Below are 22,413 nucleotides of genomic sequence, written 5' to 3'. Positions count from 1 at the left end.
ATTAACTTTGACAATATAGCTTTGCAGTCATGCTGCAACATGGACAAGGCCATTAAAAAAAAAATACTTGGAGCAGGAAATGGGGAGGGGAGGGTAGGTGCAAGGGCTGCAGAGACTATCACACCTTTCCCCCTCCATATGGGCTTGCCTCTGGTTGCTTACTGATGGGATGCAAGATAAAAAGTGGCAAATCCACTTTTTGTGATTTCCCTCACCTGGTGGCAAATCTGGGCAAAACTCGAGCCAGCCCCTAGACAGCCTCGGGATGCAGGCGACATCATGTGGAGGAGGCTTTAAAACTTACCAGCAGAGGCTGTCCAGGCGCAGATTCCTCATGTGGAAATGGTCAAAGAGTTGGTTCTTATATGCTGCTTTTCTGTACCAGGTGTCTCAAAGTGGCTTACAATCACCTTCCTTATCCTCTCCCAACAACACCCTGTGAGGTAGGCGAGGCTGAGAGAGCCCTTATATTACTGCTCTGTCAAAATAGCTTTATCAGCGCTGTGACTAGTCCAAGGTCACACAACTGACTGTATGTGGGGGAATGGGGAATCAAACCCAGCTTGCCAGATTAGAAGTCGGCGCAACCTAACCACTACAGCAAGCTGGCTTGTAAAATACAACCCAATATTTTAAGCCCACTCTAGACATACAGCAGAATGATGAGGCAGAGTGTTTTTCAACAGGGTAAGTGAACCGCTAAAGGTGGGAAGGTGACATGCCATAGCCCAATCTTCTCAGATCTTGGACGTTAAACAGGAGAGACAAATAAGGAACACTCTGCAGAGGAAGGTACTGGCAAATTGTCTGTGCTTCTCACTTGCCTTGAAGGTACCTTACTAGGGTCACCATAAGTTGGCTGCAACTTGACATCATATTACACACACTGGTCTGTGACCAGTTATCAAATATACAGTAATATTGAAATCCAGTAATCAAGTGAATAGTAATTATTGTGAGGGGCAAAATAAATGCTGCTATAATTGCAGACATTGCTGATCACTTTGTTCACGTCCAAAAGACCACATATGTAGGTATAATGGGGGCCTTTGATTAAAATGCATGGTGGGATCTAGAAGAAGAAAGAGTTGGTTCTTACATGCTGCTTTTCTCTACCAGGAGTCTCAAAGCAGCTTACAATCCCCTTCCCTTTCCTCTCTCCACAACAGACACCCTGTGAAGTAGGTGAGGCTGAGAGAGCCCAGATTTTACTTCTCTATCAATACTGTGGCAAGCCCAAGGTCACCCAGCTGGCTGCATGAGGAGGAGGAGTGGGGAATCAACCCCAGCTCACCAAATTAGAAGCTGCTGCTCTTAATCACTGCATCAAGTTGGCTCTAGTCCTTAGTATATATACACAAATGCATTTAAATAAATATACATTTGTTTTAAAGTTTCTGGTCAAATGATACATCACATTTCTCGAATTCTTGTCTCTCTGTTTTACCCCTCCTTTTAAAATACAAAATGCCCAGAAGCACTTTTGCAAATCCCCAAAAGGAAGAAATATTTTAAGTCTTTGACATAATTTACTATCCTGGCTGTCTTTTGAGAAACAAACCAAACTTTTTCAGTTATCTTTTATATTTGGAAAGCATCTGAAACACAATGACAGAGGTTTGGATCTTTTCTTTAAATCTAAACCAGGAGCCATCATGGATTTTATCATGTGTCTATTCCTGCAAGGAAGAACCATGCAAAGATCTAACCCTTAGCCATCCACATTAATCTGGGTGATATACATGTGGAATAATGCCACCTTGTTTTCCTAAAGAAAGAAAGAAGTCTAAGAGATTGTTGCCTAATAATGCCTTATTGAAAAGCAACGTTTACTCCAAAACTTTTATCTCAAATCTAGCTTCTATACATCCACTAGGGCGAAGTGAGATGTGACTCTGTGGACCTGTGTCTACTTTAAAGTCAAAATTGCCAGAACCAAAATGGAAGTTGTAGAAACACCACTGAAAGAAATGCCAATTCTTTTTAAAACACTGCAATATTGTTCAAAAGATAAGAAAGCAAAGGAAGAAACATTTGTGAATAATCCCTATTCCCTATTTCCCTATAGTTGTTTGCTCTACTCTCCCCTCTCTTTACATGCAAAGTGTCAGATTCAATGGGCTTTCTCTCTGATTCTCCTCTCCGTGTTTCACCCTTTGTAGTGTCCGGATGAGTTTCTGCAATCTGTGAAGTCTCTGTGGAGGCTAATTGGTATTCAAGTGCTCTTTGCAGATACTGACATGCTAGATTCTAACACATTAATGAAAGTAATCATTGAGGATTATATCAATCCCCTGAACATCACATATCCTAGAACAGATCCGGATTTGCCAGGGAGGTCCTTTTAACAGTAAACACCAATTGTCTTCCGGCAAAAAGTTTTTTTCCTGTAGTATTCCTCCCCCCCCCCAAAAAAAAAACCCTTACCTTTAAAAAAAAATCCTTAATAAGGGACGTATTCCCCTTTCATATGAATTTTCTTGTTTGTCCCTTTTGCAGATATTGTAACTGCAGGTGTTCTGCTTAGCATTGCTGCCTTGCCAGTGGATGACACTGGGACTGGCAGATTGTCATGTTATTGTATTAACAAAGATCCTGGAATGTCCTTTAAATTCTCCATGGTTTTGACATTGTGCCCATCAGTGATGACTAGGAGCATACTAAGTGTCATAAAAGATCAGAACATTTATCCATCTAAAATTGGCTTCAGTGCCTGCAGCAGCTAGAATGCTTCAAAAGAAGAGGGAAAATAACTTATGTAACAATGACCACTAGTCTGTGAATCTAATGGCTGGTCCATGCCCTCCTTCTCCATTGCTTTATTGACAATGGTAGGAGAAGTGAGGATCTTTTGGGTGGAGATGGTTGCTTTACAATGAGAATGATCCCCCTCCCGCCATCTCCAATAAAAATTGCAGCACTTGCTGCCATAGCGATTAAAACTGAACGGGCTGCTAACCCCTTAGTGTTTCTGCTGAAGAGACAAGCCCCCTTTTTAAAACTGTACAGTGGCATATTTGTTCAGCAACAGAAACTGCTGCAAGAAACCAGAAAGCAAATATCCAGCCATGTGCAATACCTTGCTTCTGATGCATCATTTGTTTTTCAGAATCCAGGCAAATTATTCAATACACTAAGCTTACTATGTCCCCCCCCCCCTTACAGGAGTAGGTATTTAGGGTAAACTCAAACAGCTTAGAAGTTTTAGCGAGTGAAGCTAAATGATAGATATCGACCTATATTTCTTCATACTATAAGAACATTAAAACAGCTCTGCTGGACTAGACCAGGGACCAAGAAGGTCAAGAAACAGGACGCAGAATCCAAGGACGTCCCTTGTCATTGCATTCTAGTGCTAGTATTTAGAGGCATACATCTCCCAAATGCAGCCTCCCATTATTCTTATTTGTCTCATTACTGATGTGACGAGCAGCAATTTTTAAAAATGATTACATTTGCTGAAATACTGTTTTGCATGTCTTTGCCCCTGCCTGATATTTCTCCCACATTTATCAGCAATACAGATTTTCCTTTAAAATGAACCTAACGAGGTCTATCATTTTTTTAAAAGGAAAGGAAAAGCATGTACTGGCACAAGACAGGATTCTTGTCTATCACAAGGTCACTAGCCGGAGATTTGTTCAGAGAGTAAACACAGAATGATAGACAGCTCTGCCCTTGAAAGATAGATCAAGCAACATTCCAAAGATATGCAGAAGTCTTTTCTGTAGAACACACACATACTAATGCACAGAATGCTACAGGGAAACTTAAAAGCCAGGTTCTCAGCTATTTTTACTTCAGAAGCATCTCTTGAGGTTCCAAATTTACTTTTCATTTTCTTCCAGGAAGGGATGTTGATCACAGATAAATAGTGTCACAGAGGATATAGCATGTCATATCAGATATCCTTCGGTTTCCTATGAGTATACATCATATATGTCCTTCATTGCCAAAGGTATCCCCCTTATATCCTTCTGTGAATGGACAGGAAAGGTGAATGACAAAGGTTTTTAGATACTTATTTTAAATTTGATCTAATCCGCCCTGAGTCCATAAAGATAGGGCAGAAAACAAATATAATAAATAATAACATAATATAAATATTTTGGTTCAGTGAGGAAAAGGTGGGAGGTATCTTGCTGTGATGGTATGTCACAATTTGACAAATGAAATGGAATGTGAAAGCAAAATAGATCTGTCATCATGAGTGACAGCAGTCTGACCATTTCTCCTTTGAAAAGTTACTTATTAAGTTACTTAGATATTTTAGAGAATGAACTTCTTCAAGACTGGGACCCAAATTGGCTAACAACATTTTTCTCCCCTCAGGCATTGTTCTCCCCTCACAAAAATAATCTGGTGAGGTAGGCTTGGCCTAGACAGATGACAGCGCACTTTCATGAAAATGAGAGTAATCAAACCCTGGGACTCCAAAATCACACAACATTCAGATTCACACAGAATTCAGATTCACACAACTGAGAATATGAAGAGTCATCATCATCATGACCAAGATGTATGAGGAAAGGTTGGGGGAGCTTGGTCTGCTTAGCCTGGAGAGGAGGCAACTGAGAGGGGATCTGATAACCGTCTTCATGTATTTAAAAGGCTGCCATGTAGAAGATGGAGCAGAGTTGTTCTTTCTTGCCCAGACCAGAACTGATGGGATGAAATTAATTCAAAAGAAATTCCATCTAAACATCCGGAAAAAGTTCCTGGCAGTTAGAGCAGTTTCTCAGTGGATCAGGCTTTCTTGGGAGGTGGTTCTCCATCATTGGAGATTTTTAAACAGAGGCTGGATAGTTATCTGACAGGCTGATTTTGTGAAGGTTCAAGGAGGTGGCAGGTTACAGTGGATGAGCGATAGGGTTGTGAGTGTCCTGCATAGTGCAGGGGGTTGGACTAGATGAGGTTCCTTCCAACTCTATTATTTTGTGATTCTATGATCATCATCATACATTTATTTGTACCCCACCCTTCTCTAGTCAGCCCAGGGTAGCTTACAACAAATACAAAAACAATCATACAATTTAGGCATTTAAACATTTTAAAGCCACTTCCTTCTGATAATTTGAGCTTTTCTGAGGGTTGGTCAGAACTTGGAGGGATTTTTTATTGGTGGATGGGTTGTCAGGCAAAGAGGCCATCATCTGTGATGCTCTTTCCTAGCCTCAACCATAGGTTTGGTGGAAGAATTCCATCTTGCAGGTCCTCTGGAATTGTTTAAGATCTCAGAGGGCTCTGATCTCAGGCAGAGCATTCCACAAGATCAGGGCCAAGGCTGAAAGAGCCCTGGTAAAGGACAGTTCTGTCTCTTTGGGGCTGAGCATATTTTGATTGCTCAATCATACATCTTCAAATATCTAAATACCCATAATGGACCTTCCTCATGGGGCTGCAATTTTTCCACAGCTCCTTGGCACGTGCACCATATGGTCCTGTCTAAAGATGTACATCTCCTCTAAATTGTGTGTGTGTCAAATGTGCATATCATATTTCTTCCTGATTAAGGAGAGGCTAATGGACTGGCTTGCTTCCTATATAAATGCTGAGCTATAAAATAAGAGGGAGATAACTTCTGAGGAAGATCAAGTATGAAATGGGCTTACATCTAGATGCTCATCTCATACTCCGACTTATTACAGAAGCTGTTCTACAGTATCACAAGGGTGGGATTTTTCTAGATTTGTGATGCAGGATTATATTATTAGTTGTGATATTTTTCTGTCATCTATGTAATACCTAAGGACGATGTGTAGTTTTATTAATTGTAATAATAAAAAATAAAACACAGTAGCCCCCCACCCCCCTTCAGGGCTATTTGACGGTGATTTGTTTATTTATATCTGTTGGGTTGTAGTGCTGCTGCCGTTTGGATTAGTTGGGTTGGTTGGAGTGTTGGGTTTTTAGATGGGTTTTATTGTATTAGGGGTTTTAAGGAGATTTTTACCAATTGTAACCCGCCACGAGCCTCACGGGAGTGGCGGGATATAAATCCAATGAATGAATGAATGAATGAATGAATGAATGAATGAATGAATGAATGAGTAACAGTGATTGATTGTTGGGGGGGGGGTTATATTATGGTCCCTAATTGTTTTTCTGAAAAAGTAATACAGCATGGACTTCAGGTTTTTATTGGATTTTACTTCAAGTCAAATTTGGACATTCATGTTCTGAACAAATATCCAGGGAATATAAGGAAAGCAAAGAAGAATATTCAGAATATTTGTTCAATAATTCAGAGTTACATTACTATTGGCGGGGACAAATACTAACAGTAGTAATGCAGTTTGTGAGGCAGGCCTTTTCAAGAACCCAGTTATGGATTACATTTGAAGAGCTGATGGTTACGAACACCTGCCAAAGCTTGAGTGCAACTCTTCTAAACACTTGAGCACAGAAGCACTTTCCAAGTGCTAATTAACAAACTTTGGTCTGGGTTGGCAGGTGAACGAAAGCTTTCATTTGAGAATTGTGGGAGTGCATTTCCTTTTCTTAATCCAGGAGGGTGCTTCATTACAAGATGAGAAGAAAAAGACCTCTGATTTTGTCAGGATCTTGTCTGCTCTTCAGTGATGTAGAGCGATTTGCATCAAAGCCAGTCTGTGCTTCGTTGCCGTTATTTTTCTGTGCGTTGATCGTTCTTCCTAGAGGGCAAGGATTGGTGCACAGGCATAGCCCTGCATTTCTAATTCAAACAATATTTCCTATTGATTTTGCTAAGAAGGTTCTCTGAATAAGCCCTTCAGATTTAAAGCTTCTGACGGTTTCTTTCCTGCAGGTGACATTAATAGCCAAATCCAAAACACATGGAGATCTGAAGAATCTTGCTGTGGGTGGTAAATATTCTAAGTAATATTATCTCTTGGCATATTTTCAGTAATATTATCTCTTGGGTTAAAATTGGAAGACTCTGGCTACCCCACTGAGAGATAAACCCAAGGGAAGGGTAGATGTGGGAGAAATAATCCAAGTAACAGTCTGTCTTTAAATGCTTGCGGTCATGATTTACTAGTGTCTTGTCATATCAGGCCAAGTACATGCAGACACAGCCTAAGGAGAAAGACTCTTGGCTTTCATTTTGTTTTAAACTTGATAGCTTGCCTTAAAAATGTAGGGGAATCTTGGGAAAAAGTTTACCAAGTATTTATGGAAACAATAAGATATTTGATTTCTCCCCCCCCCCTCCCGTGCCGCAAGGTTTTGTTTCTGCATGTACTTTGGGATTTCACTTTAAATATATTTTTCTTAACTGTGAAGAGATCACAAACTATGAAACTGAATTATCATGGCTCAAAAGAGCTTGCAGAATGGCCAAACATCACAATAGTTAATCATACAAACAGACTGCCTGCTTTCATATCTTTCTCTCCAGTGTTGCATCACATCTTCCAGGATCTTTACCGTATATACTCGCATATCAGCTGACCCGCATATAAGCCAAGGCACCTAATTACACCACAAAATGCTGGAGATACTTATTGACTCACATATAAGCTGAGGGTTTCTCCTTTCCTCACCTCCCCCCTGTTTTGGGCAGGATTTTTTTCCCTTTTCTTCCCACTTTCCTATTTCCCTCTGATCCCTCTTGCCTTTATTCCTTCCTCTAGGGGTGTTTCCTCCTTCTGCTCTTTGCTCTCCCTCTGAGACAGAGGCTTTAGAGCTTCCTGCAACATGTGCTAGCTTCATGCTAGCCTCATTAAGGCAGGGAGGGGGGGGGGAGGCAGGGACTGCTCTTTCCCACCCAGGCTTGCTACGTCTCTGCTGTTCCTGCCTCTGCTTGTTCAGGCTAGTATACTTGTATCCAACCCCCACCCTCCTGTCTTGTCTGGAAGCTGTTTTTTCTTAATGCCCGCATATAAGCCGAGAGGAACTTTTTCAGCTTAAAAAAAGGGCTGAAAAACTCGGCTTATATATGGTAAATCTTTGCAGAGATTAACTGCCAGTTAAAATATGCTGAAGGTTCAACAATTATGGCAATATACATGGAAAAAATTGGTGTACCTATATCCAACAGTGGCATGAATGTTGGGTAAGGAACCTTATTTACTGGACACATATTACTTAGAGAAGGAGCAGAGTCTCATCCCACCCAGAATCAAACATTGGAATTAAGAATGGAGGAAGGAATATAAATAGTCTTAGGTATACTGATGATACTACCCTCCTACCAGAAACTAAGGAAGAACAGCTGATTACAAAGGGCAAAGAAATTTGGCCTTTTCTTAAACACTAAAAACACTAAAAACAACAATAATGATCATTGCAAAAGCAGTCATCTCACAATAACAATTAATGGCGAAGAGATCGAATGTGTTCACGAATTCATTTTTCTTGGATCACAAGAAAAACTGCTGATTGCAGTATGGAAATAAAACATCAGACTACTCTGGATCTCTTAGTAATGACATGCTTGAACTGAACATGGAAAAGCAAGGAGGACAAAAGTCATGGACAAAGAAATACTACAGCGAGTAAAGTCTGATATATCACTGGTAGGCAAAATCACAACACTTTGGCTCACTTACTTTGGCCATATCATGTGATCCAACTCATTGAAGAAAGCAATTAAGCTAGGATTGGTCAGTGGAAAAAGGAAACCAGACCTACAAAGAATGCGGTGGTTAAATATGATCAAAATGGACACCGTCCAGAACATTACACAACTAAAAGAAGCAGTGGAAGACTGGGAATTGTGGTGGCAGTTGTACCATAGGATCGCCAAGAGAAGGAAACGACTGAATGGCTAACATCATCATCTCTTTCCACCAGGAATCCAGTTTGGATCCACATATTCCACACATTGTCCTATTCCACACAGCTCATTTTGTAAATGGCATAGGAAGCAGAAGTAGTATAGCCTGTTACACAGCCACACAAAAATATAGTCCCTTTCCATGCCTGGAGATATCTAGTACACTGAATAAGTAACTGCACCATCTAAACTTTAAATATATCAAGCTAGGATCATCTATATTGCCCACAGTTAATTGCCAGACCATTCCAATTTCATAATCAACTTTATAATTTGTGTCCTAGCCTTAACCTAAACCTTTTAGAGTGGAAGCAGTCTATTTGGCTGATCACTGATCATTAACTTACTCAGGCTTTCCTATCTGTAAATGAGAATCCATGACAGCATAGAGGCATTACAAAAGCAAGCATAACAATCTGCAGATTAAAAGTACTGCATAAATGTGTGGGTAGAAATTGACTTGTTTCCCTGGCATGTCTATGCCCAGTGAAGGATACAAGAGGGAGGTTCCAGAAGTCGACAGAACTTTATTGCAATAAAGGAGACTCCAAGTTACAGAGGAACAAGAAGTCTACTCTATTCATGTTACACATTATCTTCTTATACTTTCAAGCAAGCAATCATGGACATACACAGATATCCTCTATGACTTATTCGTTTGCCATCTTTTATGCTTATTTAAGACTTTGCTCAGACCTCTCTTCATCAAGCAGACATATGGTGATCACTTTTGGGTCATTAGTTCTACAAAAGGGATTTTCCAAGCTTGCCAAATAGATCTTCAGCATAAATATTATCCTTTCCATGCCTTTCTAATGCTCTTTGGCTTTAAGCCTTAAACCATTATATCTTATCACATGGGGAATCATAAAAGTTGCCAAGAGATAGAATGCCAGTGACCTGGTAGTATATGGTTTCATATCCTGTAATAGAAAAGATAGTTCTTGATTTACATTTATAAGCTTCTTCTCCAATAGTGGTTTAATCCATCTTTCTTCCACACCTGAAAAAGGAATTCCCAGATAGCAGCCTTTCATTTCTGAGGTCCTAATAGCAATTAATCTGGTAGCCCCCTCAAAACCTTGATATTGGGGTATGGTCAAAGATTTTAAATATGCTGGTAATATAACAGGTGGCTCAAGTCCATTGTATACCAAAGAACATACCTGTCTTGCTCATTGGTCTATACTTCTAAAATCCAGTATCAATAGTTCTTTTTGGCCTTCTGAAACAACTTTGTCCTTGCTATCAGGCCTGTTGCTTGGTCAGAACTTTCTGACCAACTTTTCTCCATCCTGTTCTTTCTATATGCTTGCTTTGCAGGGCGGGGGCACCATCCACACTTCAATGATGACTCTGGCAACTAGGGTTGGGCGCTTCGGTGGCCGCAGTGCCCAACCCTACTGGCAACCTTCTTTTGGTATAAAACTTGGCCACAGTTTTATTAACTACAGAGCATTCGTACAGCATGGGGTATCGGATTCTGGCCCTCTTATGGTTAGCTGATCACAAGGCAGCACTTATCCTTAGCAGGCAATTCCACAGGTCCCTCTAGCAAGCCTGCCTGCATCCCTGGGCCCCCAATGGCCTGCTGAGTCACCTGGGAGGTGGCAGATGGTTGGAACCCAATGGGCATCCACCTCTGTTGAGTTCCCTTGCCACCTGGAAATGCAGTCCTGACACCAGGGGCCTCTCTTCTCTGGGTGAAGGCTACCCGGCTCTGCTTGTACACAGCCTCTTATGGAGGCCCCCTCAGCATGCAGGCTTGGCCCACTCTACCAACAGGTCGACCTCCATGCTCCAAACCCACAAGTTGTGACAATACTAACAGCCCAATGAGTGTATTATTTTTATTTTTGCAATCTTAACAACAGGGAGGGTTGGATGGGCAGCCTGCTCAGGAGAGAAGGAAAGGGGCTGCATACCTCTGGGCAGGCCCTTATAAAGATGCCTGGTCCAGCCTCCTCTCCCACTGTCCCCCATGCCATAAGCCTCGCAGCCTCAAGGGGGTGCTAGGGCTTGGAGTCCTCAGCCTCTCTCCACATAGGGTTTCCCACCGCAGCAAATGGTGATTTGGCATAAGTCCCGCTTGCACTTCTAATGGCTACTGATGAGAAATAACTTGCTGTGATGTAAACACATGATTATTTAATGGGAAATATTTTGCTCTTTTCAATAGTTTGCTTTTTTAAAATGGTGTTAGCCTTGCTGGTTTGTCCTTAAAAATGCTGAAAATTACCAGGTAGTCTGCATATTTGATAAAGCAATACTTGAGAATTGTATAGATATGATATTAAGTCAGGGTCTAGATATATTTATCATCATTAAAAGAGTTTGCAAAAAAACAAGATTGGTCCTTTTTTTTTTTTTTGGCCTGCTCAAGAGAAATGACAAAGGTTTGGCTGCTGGAAAATAATCTGTGTTGGCAGCCTGATATGGAAATGCTTGTAAAGCACCTGCTTCACATCATGCTTGGCACTAACTAGCCTGCTCAGCTTTGTTAGTACTAAAATTTAGACATAGCAAATCCGGCTTTCTGAAAGGAAGAAATGATTCTATGAAATTTGGTTGGATATTGGGTTTGCGCAGGTCATTTGTTTTAATGTTGGTTTTTTTTTTTTGCAGGCTAAGAATGAACAGATGCAGGAATAAAGAGGAAAACTTCCGAAACAGACTGACACACTTTGTTGTGTATTTATATGAAGATGTGTGTTGGCACCCTGGAATGCCTGCTATTTATTCCTATATAGTTTTGTTATGGGTGAGTCAAAAGCATTCCTCACGTGCTCCCCCTACCTATTTCAGTGGTTTTTCAGTAATTCTTTCAAATTCTTTCATGATCCTTATTCTGAACTGATTTTGTCATCCGTGATAAAAAACCAGGTAGCCAAATAATTGGCTATTATGACTGCAAATCTGGATGCACTTGCTCATGAGTAAGCTGGATTGAATTCTGAGTAAATATGCATGGATACCTGCAGTTCTTATTGCTATATCACATTAATTTTGTCAATCCTGATTCTTATAATGTACTTATTGGGAAAGTATCCTACTGTGCTTTAAAGATGAAACACCTCTAGATTCTTTCACAAAAGGGGGGTCCCCAGATTTTGTTTCAATTTAGAATTAAAAATGGGCCTCATGCTGACCAACAGTTCTATCAGAAGTGGTTATATCCTTCTAAGCTCATTGAATTCACTGGATTTATCAGGGTAAACTCTGCATATAATAGCACCACAAATTCTTTGTTTGTACTGTTGTTTCTGAAGATCAATGAGATCTTCATCTAATCATGTCTTACCTTTTGTTTTGGGGGAAGGCTTCATTCAGTTATCAATCAGATTTACGGCTGCTAAACTCACCCTGGATATGAGGGGAGTGGCCAATGATTTGTCATCACCTCTTGAAGTGTTGTCATATCCCTCGAAGTGATGTCATATCTCATTAGGAATTAGTGAATCTCTTTGTTATCTCTGTAATTCCTAGAGTAGACTGATGTCACTCTCTGGAAAAACCCAGTGGTGAACTCAGTCCTCTCTGTAAGCATTCACACACCTGGTGTTGACTATATCTATTAAGGAGTCTCTGTAATGGCAATGCAACTGGGTAGTCAATGGACTAAAAACAGAGTGAGAAAACCAGCCAATCAGTTATTTATACAATAACAAAAAAGGATTTTCCATTAGATGTTTGCCAATGTCTATGTTATCATTCCCCTCTCCCCTAACTTTATAGATAATATAATTTCTTTCTCCCACAAAACCATGTATAATCTGATCTAACCATACATGGTTCCCTGCAGGAGAATCAATTTCACCTATTGAGGAAATGCAATAAAGTTGCTGCAGAGCAGAAGAATAAGAAACTCCATTGGCACAGCCAAAAAGCTGTGTGGCACACCATTCAAGGCAGACCTTGTCAAGGCTAGGAAGTCTAAGGCTTGGCTCACAAGTGAATATGGCTGCTGAAAATGGAATGTTCACAGAGTGACCAATGTTAGACACAAGGTTCACAGCATCCCTTATACATATCACTGATATATGTAACCATCATATCAAGCCTGACAAAGTGTTTCTGTATATTATTCCTCTGAGCCACTGTTCTAGTGTTATTGATAAAATTATAATCACTTACAAGATAAGAAGCGAGGTTAATGTCTTCTTACAGGAGGGAATAAAGACACAAGAAAAGCTCTGAGACTGCAAATGCAAAAACCCAGAATGTGAGTTCCAAATTAAAGGGTTACATCAAACAGGTAGATGAGAAGGCAAACAATAAAACACAGTTTGGATGACTGTGATGAGAAGTCATAACTAAGATAACTTGTTTTACTATTAGCCCTATAGAATCTGAATTCTCTTTATTCCAGGACTGTTTCCTTCTTTGTTCCCTCCCACATGCAGCAAGACTTCAAAACAGTTGTTGTTGTTGTTAGGTGCGAAGTCGTGTCCGACCCATCGCGACCCCATGGACAATGATCCTCCAGGCCTTCCTGTCCTCTACCATTCCCCAGAGTCAAAACTGTAGTCTTCCAATTAAATTAAAATTTACTTCTTAATACGTGCAAGCTCGGTTCATGCATTGGTCATGAGCAAGGAGCCATTCCTTTAAGAGCCAGTTTGATTGCTCATGGGACCTGACACTTTTCTTTTGGGCTTCTCCCCTGCTCTTCTAATCTCAACTGGCACTGTAGCTCCCCAATTCCACTGACCTGCCCTCTCCGTGTTTGGTAGCTGACAAATGATAAGACTATGGTTTTTCTCCCTGAAAGCATTTGTTTTTATGAGTTTGTGTGTGTGCATTCTTCCTTTAAACCAACAGCAGCAATGCATCTCAGAGAAAGGGATTCACTTCACAAGCAGATGCCATTGATGGCACATGGACAGCAGAGGAGAGCAAACCATACAATAGGCTTGAATTGTCATAAGTGATCTGATCCATTGTTCAAATTATACATTCCATGGTCACCAAATTCATGATGGAAAATAAACATGCCTAGTTAGGACTCTCTCTCTTCATGATCCTAGGTAATTAGGAATCGCATAAAGAATGTGATGATGTCATTGTGCTTTCTAACCAATCAGATTTAGCTATATAATGGAACTGCTAAGGACAAACCAAACCAGTTGAAAGTAAAGGTAGCATTTCCTTGATCTAATAAAAAATGGTCTTTACCTTGACCAAAGCTATGGCTAGAAATGGAAGCCTTTTGCTGAATGTCTTCTCCTCACACTTACTCTCAATATAACCCTCGGTGTACTAACTTTATTGATCAGACAGTTGTGGAAATACTCTATATATACCAAGAGGAAAATATAAAGTCATGCACTTTTTACACATACAACAGTCACAGATTCATACAACTAATTACACTTGTGGCACTGCGGCCATTAACTTCTTTGTGAGATGGGGAACAAGTACTGATCTACTGCTGGGTATATAGGAGAGACCTTCAGCACATGTTGACAATAGCAGGGCTAGAATGAAAGACTCACTGTAGCAAAACAAGCAATGATAAGCAGGGAGCTGACCATGAACAAGTGCATTTTCCTCTGGGAAAGCCAGGAAAAGCTCAGCCCAATATTTCTGGTGCAAAGGGGTTGAGGTACAGACTTCACTCACTGCATGATTTTAGGTGAATTGCTATGCTACAGCTTTCTGCTCTGTAGTATGGGAGTACTGCTACTATTGCATGGTACAGAGCTGTTGCAAGGATTAACCTCCACAAAGGAAATTAATATATTGTGGATAAAACTTCTTTCTCTAGTAAAATATATATTCCCATCATGAATGAATCCTTATCCCTAAATCCCCCAAATTCCAACTTTTATTAATTTCGTAGCTCAAGTTCAAATTCTTTTGATAATAATTAGCCTGATTTCAATCAACAAAAGGATTTAAGTTTCTTCTTGGATTTTAAATTTGTTCTGTCTATACCAAAAAGCTAAGAATTATGAAAGGGGGTGGTAGCGTGCCTGGACCACTGCTCAGAGGTTTGGCTGCAGCAGGGATACACTCCCACTCTGATTTGCCAATATTAACTCTCTTCATTTGGCCTTCTGTCAGCTCCTAGTTCCCTGGAGCCTCAGCCTGAGGAGGCGGCACTGAATAACCATGATACTCCTCTTCCAATATGTGGAAAGAATTGTAAGCCACTTTGAAACCAGCTCTTCTCCCTCTTCAGTTTTGACTGGCCTGGCTTGAAATCCCAGTCAGCAAATATTCCCAATGAGGACTCTCATTGACCTACATTTTTGTACCTCCATTGGAGCTTGGAGTTGAATTGTCCTGGAAACTAGGACTTAGCTCTCACTCTGTGTGACATTTTACTGAGTCTGGGCATACTCCTTGCGGCCTATCTGACCATGCTTCCGAGCCAATCTACCACCATAGCTGACAATACTTCCAGACCAGCATCTTCTTACAAGCACTTGCAGAGAGCTTTCAGGAATCAATACCACATCAGATCCTGGCCAGTTCCATTCCCGCCCCCAGTTGTGGAACCCAGTCATATTCCAATAGTGATCTTAGCATATGGCAATGACTTGAGAGCTGGATTTTTTTTTTTGCATCCTTCTTTTTATTCCCCTACCTCTCCACAACTGACACCCTGTGAGGTAGGTCAGGCTGAGAACTGTGACTGGCCCAAGATCGCCCAGCTGCTTAGATCGATATTCTTAACCACTACACCAAGCTTGGGCCACAAAACTTTGCTATATATAAAAGTTGAGCGCAGAAGGGGGAAAAAAGAGAAGCATGGAAAACAAAAATATAGACTTGAGATATTTACCTGTTAGAAACTGTCCTGGAGGTTTCAATATTTTACTTTGGGAACTTGAAAACAAAACTGTTAATCTAATTTTTAAAAAATCTCTAAAGAGTTAGCCAAAGAAGTGAAGAATCATGTGCTTCGTAAGCACCCTATTGTTAATTCCAGTGTCCTATATATTTTTTTATTTCTCAACATTTCTGAAAATACCAGAAATTATCCTTTATCTCCCAGCTTCAATATGACAGCTTCAATGCAGACCTTTTTGGTTTCATACCGAAAATGCCAATACTGATCTGCTATCAGCCGACTGCAGTTGTGTTTATCATCTCTCCAGCTATACAAATTCAATACAGCCCCTCACCCCCCACCCAATGGCCATCTAGGATAACAAGCCAAGGAAAAGAAAATATTGCGGGAAATGGCCCTATAATTTATTGGGCCAAGACCCAAGAATTCGCTGCTAATTATTACTGTTGGCCAACTTTTGACCCAGCAAGATTAAAAATAAGGCTGCTCAAACACAGTTGAATTGACAGTACTTTCTCATGGGGAAACAAAGTCAAGAACAAAAAGTTCACTTCTGTTTGTTTTTAATAGGCCCATAAAAGTATCTCAGCTTTGAAAAGATGAAGTGCTTTACCATTTCCAGAGGGCTTTTTATTACAAAGATGTCAGATCAGATGCTCTTATTAGTCGTAATAAAAAGAAGCATTTATATAGTGCTTTCTGTATTCAAAGGATTTCACCCATTAAATAGGAACCTAATGCTAATTTGCTCTAGTCAAGGTCCCCCAGATACCCCCACTTATGGTAGAGTAGCATTTCAGGGGGTGAAGCAGCCTTCAGGTGGAAGGGAGAGGCAGGAAAATTACTGTTTAAGAGAGCAGAGCTTTGCCCATGGTTCTTTAGGGAATTCCACTCTTGAAATGTCATATTTACTATAACCAATGTTATTATTTTAGATAAAGTGGTTTAGACCAGCGGTCCCCAACCTTTCTGAGGTCAGGGATTGCCTCCGGGGTTGAGGGGAGAGCCGACGGCCCGGGTGCCACGCACACGCGCAGTTGCTGCGCATTTGCATTTCGCCGGCGGCCACGCTTGCCTACTCCCTTCCTTCTTGCTGTGGGGGGGGAGGCAGGCACGGCTGCTGGCGGCCCGGTACCGGGCCGCTAACCAGGGGTTGATGACCCCCGGTTTAGACCATTTCCGCATTTGAGACATACCTTGTTTTAGCCTCATTTTGGATTTCCATTGGATGCTGTGAGTCAACACTAGGTTTTCTGCAATTGGGATTTCTTCTCATCTCAGCCTTGGCTGGGTCCTGAGTCCCTCCAGAGCTGTAGAGTAACAGAGCATTTGAAAGTATGCAGTTATTAGTTAACTTGTGGGTGAGGCACAGATCCAGACTCACAATGCTTTGAGATTTAAAAGAGAGAATCTTTACTAGGAAAGTTTATTTACATGAAAATATATCATATTAATCTGCTTCAGGTTCTTTACTGAAGCAGAATACAAAACTTTAAAGAGTAGTTACAAAAGCAGCACATTTTAAGCCTCTATGGTTTGGCTGTAGACAGACTACATCTCACATACCAGATGCAAAGAGCTGAGAGCCTGAATGCCTGCTTCCTGCTTGCTTCTGCAAAGCACTTATACTGATCAGCTCTTTCTCTTCCTTAAGAAAGAAGTGGGTGGGAGCCCATCTTAAACAAAGCAATCCTTAGGACATGTTTCTCCATTGCAACCTCACCTGTGACCACTTGATGCACTAATGAGCACACAGGCACAGCTCAGCTGCTTAAACAGCTTAACAGAACATCAAGGCTTACTTTTTTCTTGCAATCCCAATATTAACTGTGGGATACATGAGTGCACAATTCAGTTCCGTAGGTGGAAAGGCAAAATTAGGTGCGGAAACGAACATAAAGTTCAGCATTGTAAAAAGTCAAAAGCAAGAGATAACACTAGTGCTGAAATGGTCTGAAAGAGTTTGTTAAAGGACAACTAGTGGGTTTCTGATAAAGATGAGATTTGAATGGGAACCTAGCACAACTAGCAAAGGTCCATCTAGGTCCAGGCTGAGCATTGCCACTTAAAGGATCTCAAATAGCAGGTTCTGATAAAGACTTCTTTCTCTGCTCGAGAGCCCATTTATAGAACACAGTACTAACACCACAATCCTAAACGGGGTTACTTTATTCGCTGTTTATTTCCATTGGCTTAGACTGGGTCAGCTCTACATAGGATTGTATGGTCTCATTCAGTACAAATAGCTTCAATTTCTTCTTGTACTTTATTCCAGCATGTCACTTCAATAGATGGTGCCACCATCATTTGTCAATGTGAGTGCTGGAGAGATTCATGAAAAAAAAAACATTGTTGCAGGGCAATTAGAATAAGCAGAAGAAAGAATTGCCTCTAACTTAACCACTGGTGTTTACAGCATAAGTGATGCCACATGTACGCACACTTGAAACCACTGAATCAAAAAATGTTTCCCAGCATAAGTATTCTCAGAATGAATTAATGAGCAAGACCTGAATAGCATTAGGATTCTTAAAAACAAAACATGATAGTGCCATCATATTCTTTTAGAGGTTGGCAGGGCAACTATTCAAATGTGATTTAAAGTGTGACTGTGTTGTGGTGGAATAGGTTATCTGGTTAATTGGGTTAGTTAAACCAATAAGATATGCTGTGAATCAACATGTCAGCTGAATGAGGCACCTGAGGGAATCACAATAGCCTGGACCATCCACGCTTCCAGAGGTGGTGAACAAACTATCCCTCCCTGTCACAGAGCCAAGTGAAAGACATTAGGCACCCACCTTCTTCGACCATCAATCCTTGTAGCTTCAAACCTGAGAAGAGAATTTTCTATTCTATATATTTCTTCCATAACTAAACCATCAACCCTTAGCACAAGGGCAAATTATAAAAATTCCTCATCAAGGTCTAATGCAGAAAACCTCTCAGGCAGTGATTCTCATAACTGGACTGGTGGACAGAAGCAAAGACTCAGTGAATGATGTTACAAATGCCAGGCCCCAAACATATCACAGGAATAATCTGCTCTGAGCACCCCAACATCTACGTTTCACGTCCTTGCCACCCCACGTGGCTTATGCTTACAAGTACAGAAATCAACGCATAAGTGGAGAATATTTTCCCCCATAAGGCTGCGGTGTGTTCATGTATGAGAATGTGCCAAACAGAAGCTCAGTTATTTAAACTGTAGACCAAAGGCTGAGGTGTAAATCTGAATAGCCCGACATATTTTCAAAGGAAGCATTTATTAAAGTCCTTGGCAGCTTCATCGAGTCTCTTGCCTAGTACACGGGTTGTCATGGAAACAAGGTTTAAAATCATCTCAGACTTTACAAAAGCACTGAAATCCATATTAAAACTATAAAATAAAAGGTGCCCAGTGCTCATGTCCCCCTCAACATTCCTTTTTACCAAAACAATTTACACATCAGCATATGGGGAGCGGGGGGCAGGGAGAGGGAGCAGAGGGTGAGTTCCATGTCTGATTGGACATCATTGCTCTGTTATTTAGCTGTTTAGACAGATTTCATAAATATTATGCGTGAATTCCAGAATGGCAGGACTGAAAGCTCCTGGTAGTTTTCTTCTATCTTTCAAATATGCAGCCCATAATTAAATGAAATGGAAAAATGGAACAGAACACTCTGCCTTTGGATGGCAGAGAGGAAAATCTCAGTACCTATTGTCGCAATCATGAAAAATCTGTGAAACTTGAAGAGAGAAGATTTATTTATTGTCAAGAAATACATTGACAATATTCAATGAGTTCTTATTTTTTAATATCTAAGTCATCCAAAGAATCCGCCATGGAAAGTAATTTTAAAAGAAGTATTTTACTCCTTTCCTTCTGCCTGCTGTTTGTTCTCTACACTTGTATGGATTATTTATTTATTATTATTTACAAAATGTGTGTTCTGCCTTTCTGCCCTTACAAGGGTTGCCAAAGCAAATAACAATTTAAAACATACATTTTAAAACCATGAAAATCACCCCCCTTAAAAACACACACACACTAAAGCATTTTCGGTGTTAAATACACACAAAGCATAAAAACAATTACAACATTGAAGAAGAAGAGCTGGCTTTTATACCCCACTTTTCTCTACCAGAAGGAGTCGCAATGAGGCTTACAGTTGCCTTCCCTTCCTCTCCCCACAACAGGCACCCTGTGAGGTAGGTGGGGCTGAGAAGCCCTGATATTACTGCTTTGTAAGAACAGCAGTATCAGGGCTATGACAGGCCCAAAGTCACCCAGCTGGCTGCATGTGAAAGAGTGGAGAATCAAACCCAGCTCGCCAGATTAGAAGACACCACATTTAACCACTACACCTATCTGGCTAGTTAGAAAGGAAGAAGCACTGAGGGAATGTCAAATGAAACAACAACAAATTCATCACTTATGAAAGCCAGAGTTACCCTTATCAGGTTAGCAAAAATAATTGTTAAATTGAAATGACATCCAAGCTGTATAAACTGGTACAGCGGTATCTCTTTGAAATGGAAAAGGACAAGAACAAAGCAGTGAACCAAGTACTCGGGGACGATAACATGGGGTTGGATCACACAGATCTGTTCCACTAATGGTGGTAGTTTTCTAGTGCAGGGAGCTATCCCCCTGCACCTCTTGTAACAGGTAAAGTCTCCTTGAGCTAGAGGAAAGTGCCACCATTAGCAGAATGGATTCACGGGATCCAGTCCCATCTGTGACATAAGCAGAGTCAGGATGGTGAGAAAAGCATTATGAAATCTGCAAGAAAATATGATGGAGAAACATAGTCCGTCATGGTCTCCAATGCCTATATAGTAATGCACAGATGTTACATATGGCAGGGCCCTGCCCTACTGACTGGCACACTGTCTCCCACAACCAATAGTCTTAGGCTTCTGCCAAAACCTTGCTGGGCCAGACTCCACCTGGGCCAACCCCACCCCCCTCAGCTTGTCCTTTGCTACAGATTAGGAATGACAAACTCAGCCTGAGACATGTATTACTGTCCTCCATCTCCCCTACCCCATTGTATTACTGAATAACTGGCAGAACTGTGGTCCTAGGCAATCTCCTTTGTCTACTGCATATGACTCACTCTTGGCCCATCTGCTAGGGGAAATCTCTCCCCCAAATATCAGTAACATGATGGTTTCTTTTGTCTAAAGTCATCGAGACCCATTTCCTGCCCAGGAAAAGGTCATTGCCCAACTTCACACCTATGGAAAATTCCATCCTGTGTTCACCTGGTCTCAGTCATGTACCTCTCCTCCTCAAAAAACATATAAACAGTGGCTTTGCCAAGCCAAATCATGCATCTGACTTGGACCCATTTAGATCACACTTCATGCCGCTGGATGATTGTGTCGCATCTCTGCCTGCATGCTCTCCAGGACTGGTAAATACACTGAGTGTAATCCTCCCCCCCCCCTGTTATTTCCTATCTGGTTGCCTGCTACTGTGCCAGATATATTTTTGCCTATGTGAGGAATAGTGCTAGTGAAGGGATTCAGGTACCCTGACATTTGCCGGGAATCTATGTTGACCTATAAGGGGACATCCAATCAATTCTTGTCTTGTTGTCCACGACAGCTTCATTTCACAAAAGGTAGAAGAATGAACAAGGGCTTCTGCTATCATGGATTTTACTATTATAAATGAACTTTAGGAAAAGCCAGTTTCATAGAGCAAAAAAACAACAATAAAAGGGTAGGATCCCATGGTTTGAAACTGTACAGGAGACAAGCTCAAGAAGGATTGGGAGAATACAAAATGTGAACCGCTGAAGGCACGGTTGCAAATTATTGCAACAAGGAGGAAAAATGGGAGGCAATTAAAAATTCTAATGTGGCTGCAAATGAATTCTCTGTTCTTCTATTTAAAGGGGGCATTTGAAGGAGAGTGGAGCAGTGACACATAGCTGACAAATATAAACCAGCAGCTGGACCCTGCTTGGATCGTGTCAGGAAGGCTAATGCCCAGAAGGGGTTGAGATTTGTGAGGGATGCTAAAAACAATAAGAAGGGCTTATCTGACTCTGTCCAGAGCATGAAGAATAAGGAAAGTGCAGATCCACTGCTTGGGGAAGATAGTGAAATATGAACAAGTAACAGAGAAAAGACAGGCCTATTTAACTCCAAGTTTGCCTTGGTCTTTTCCCACAAGCTGAACTGGGTCCAAACTGGGAAAAAACAAAACTAGGCAATGAGTGATGCAGGATGTCCTGGACTTGAGAAGGTGGAGCGTGGCTGCCAGCCAGATTGCTTGTCACATGGTTAAACCCAGTGTAAGGCTGCTTCCTGTGAACAAACCATTCTACGCTCAGTAAGAAAACTTCAGTGGTCAGTTAAGGGGCTGACCGGGCCAGGTTCTTTCTTTGCAGTTGCTTTCCACACTGTTTCAAATGGCCTTTACAGTGATCTGAAAAATAATGGGGGAAACTGAAAAATAAATAAAAATTAAACACTAGAGCAGTAACTGGCAAACAATATTGTCTGCAAAGGACGGAGAAACCAGATGCAGTTAAGAAATTACTTGACTTAAAATTGTACATTTCATGTTATGTTTATTTGTTATTATTACTATTATTTGAAAAGCAAAAAAAAAAAAAGTAATCTTGTCAGGAGTTTGACCCAGATACGTTTCCCTGGTGATCGAATTCTCAGGTTCCCTGATTAGAAAATCAGCATTGTCAGCCCACTGCTAGTTTGGGATCAATCTAACTCTTCTCTCTTCCAAAACTAAGAACAGGCAACATTACAATGATTATAGGAAAACTTCACATCTGGATACAGTAAACATGTGAGCACTAGTGCTGGGGGAGACATTGGCCTCTACGCTCCGTTT

General features: G+C 41.0%; 1 long non-coding RNA gene across 4 annotated transcripts in view; it reads right to left on the bottom strand.

The window, feature by feature from the left end:
• The window catches only part of LOC143835306 (uncharacterized), a 148,994-nt gene that overhangs the window by 54,211 nt on the left and 72,370 nt on the right, over positions 1-22,413 (bottom strand). For all 4 annotated transcript variants that reach the window (XR_013230076.1, XR_013230077.1, XR_013230078.1 and 1 more), the window contains exon 6: positions 16,757-16,870. This is a non-coding gene — a long non-coding RNA (uncharacterized LOC143835306). The remainder of the gene's footprint in view (positions 1-16,756; positions 16,871-22,413) is intronic.

This window comes from Paroedura picta, chromosome 4 (assembly GCF_049243985.1).
Source record: "Paroedura picta isolate Pp20150507F chromosome 4, Ppicta_v3.0, whole genome shotgun sequence".
Classification (NCBI taxonomy): Eukaryota; Metazoa; Chordata; class Lepidosauria; order Squamata; family Gekkonidae; genus Paroedura; species Paroedura picta.
This window is presented reverse-complemented; position numbering and strand designations above follow the sequence as displayed.